The 2735-nt window shown below is 35.0% G+C and overlaps 1 pseudogene; it reads left to right on the plus strand.

Moving 5' to 3' along the window:
- Positions 1-1270: 1270 nt before the first annotated feature.
- On the plus strand, positions 1271-2383 carry LOC148761397 (casein kinase 1-like protein 9; annotated as a pseudogene).
- The last annotated feature ends 352 nt before the right edge of the window (positions 2384-2735 follow it).

The following is a 2735-nucleotide window of genomic DNA, read 5'->3' on the forward strand; positions in this document are numbered from 1 at the left end:
AAAAAATTATGTATTAATTAATTAGTTAAATACTCGAGTGCGATTCTCATAAATTATAATATATTTTTTTCTTATTATTAATTAATACACGTTCAGTTTCTATAAAATAAAAATATTTTTTTAATGAAAATTACTCTTTTTGATAAATCCACTAATCCCAATTTTCATGGATACGTAATTTTCGAAAACTCTTGAAAGTTACATTTTTCAACTAGAAAAAACAATGACGTATTGAATCATCCATGTCAAACAAGCATTAAATCTGCGAATATATAGTAATCATAAACTCTCACAAAATTGGTAAGGTACGTAATTTACAACAGATCAAATATATTTAAAGAGTTTGCCTTTTACAAAGTGTGTTATTCACTGAATTTACAACCAAAATAACCTAATGAAATATATAATTCAGAGTTTATTATAACAAGTTCTTTATAAACACCTTAAAGTTATGTCTATGCAAAATTAGAATTTAAATACATAACATGAAGACAGCAACGTAAAGAAGAGACTATGCATAATACTGGGCCTTTAAATTGGGTTTTTGAGACTAATTTGGCCCCAATCAGGTTGATGGAAATAGGTAACTGGGGTTCTAATGTTGGGTTTTAATGGGCTAATTTGATATAAATTGGCCTAAATTTTGGCTGTGTATGGTGAGTTTTCTTTAATAACAAGTAGACACGATAAACCTTACTTTCCGGAGAATCACTTTATTTTTAACTAGAATTCTTGTCAATTGATTATTCATAGAGTGAGTAATTGATAGAACGAAACTAGCCCCTAATACATTGGAAAAGCAAAGAGGAGAATCATGACATCCTTGGCAGCCCTGGTTGATTTGTCTTGGTTAATGGCATTGCTGCAAGAAAAGCCAACGTTTCAGCAATCTTGCCCATGTCAATCAAGCACAGGGCAACAATCTTTCTTCTGCAAAGATTGCATGCTGGGTTTTTTCTTCTGTGAAAGTTGCAATAACCACTCTCGTGATCATCAAGGTCACCAAGTTCTTCAAGTAAGTAGTTTTCCCATCCTTAGAACTGTATTCTTTGGTTCGTTAATGATTCAATAATTATCTTTTTTTTGTTTTCTTTTTAGGTGTTCAAATTCACATATCAACTATTACAAATTAGGATTTCGGTAATAAAAAATTTGTTTTATTTATCTAATATCGAATATGATAATATCAAGAATCTTGATCCAATTGTTTACATTGATAGAGAGTCACAAGAAAAGCAGTATGGAAGTAGTAATAGTAATAAGAGTGGCCATGAAGGTAGCAAAGAGTGTGAAGCATGTGGATGTGAAATACAAAGTTCAACATCAAAGTACTGCTCAATTGAATGCAAGGGATTGAACCATTCCCTTCTATTGACTTGCACTCGTATTTCTCTATTGTTTTTCCTTTTTTCAATTGGATACTTTTGCAGGTAGAGAAAGAGACCATTTCGATATTAATAACGTAGCTACAAAAAGAAGAGGGACAACTGCTGCCCAAGGTGGGTGGAGTAGCACCGCCTGAAATATCAAGCTATTAATAAAACAGACCCACCAAATGAAGCCGACATCATCCATCATACCATAAGCATTCCTCCATTTTAGAGAAGACAACTTGCTTTCAACCATTAAGCCAATGTTCAAGGTTTATTCGATTCAACGACCAAACATCTTGACCGACAGACACATAACTGATAGTGCACGAGATGCAGAGCCAATTGCACGTTATAATTTAATTATAATGTTATTATAACTTTTAGTATAACATTAACATATTTGATAGTTTTGAGTTTAACCTAATTAAAGTACTGAACTATAAGAGAAGGTTATCAGTTTGATTATGTCTTTGACTGGACTGTTTTGAAGTGCCCACAGATTGGTGGCAGCTCGAAAGGGTGGCATACCAGTGGAAGAGCAGGTTTAGCTGCAGGACCAGCTATAGATTATTGGAACCTTAATAATTGATCCTCCCAACTATTTGATTTAGAAGATGGTAGTTTAGTAACTTTACTTTAGTCCAAAAAATAGGAAAAAATAATTGATCCTCGACGTGATCATTCTAGACACAAGACTGCTGAGGATGTAACTTTGTCAAAGCATGTGCACACTGATTCAGATAAAAGACGCAGTTCTTCTCGATATGATAGCACTTCAAGAAGAGCTGTAGCAGCGAGCAGGCCTGCTAGTTCATCAGGTGAACCCAGTGACATTCAACAGAACAGACTTGTATCAAGTGGTGGTCGCATGTACGTCTACCACACAAAGAATCCAACTAGCCTTTGGGGCCAAAACATCTAGTCGTGCTGCCCTTGTTGGAGGAAGCCGTGATGATGATCACCCTCTTCGAAGTTTTGAGCTGCTCTCGATTAGGAAATAATGGAGTTTGTAGGCTGATGCTTCTAAGAAGTTCCAATGTCACTGTGTATAATTAATGGGGATATCACCAGATTGAATGGCACTACAGCTCATGTGACTTCCCTTACTACAGTTGCCAATCTTTTTCCCAAGATTGTTTTAGCCCCCGAGAGTTTATGGCCATTGTAACGTGTTTACGTCAGCATGGAAAAAAGAAAAAGGAAAGAAAGAAAGGAAAAGGGGATGAATACGAAAAAGTAGTGCAAGAAAGTAGGCCTTCTCTCAGATTGTTAGGTTAGTGAATAATTAGTTTCTATGAAGAAGCTCTTGAGAGGTTTATGGCTGATTGGTCTTGTTTGTTAATTGATTCTTGTCTACCCATG

Source organism: Theobroma cacao, chromosome 7, assembly GCF_053813885.1.
Source record: "Theobroma cacao isolate CCN51 chromosome 7, ASM5381388v1, whole genome shotgun sequence".
Taxonomy (NCBI): Eukaryota; Viridiplantae; Streptophyta; class Magnoliopsida; order Malvales; family Malvaceae; genus Theobroma; species Theobroma cacao.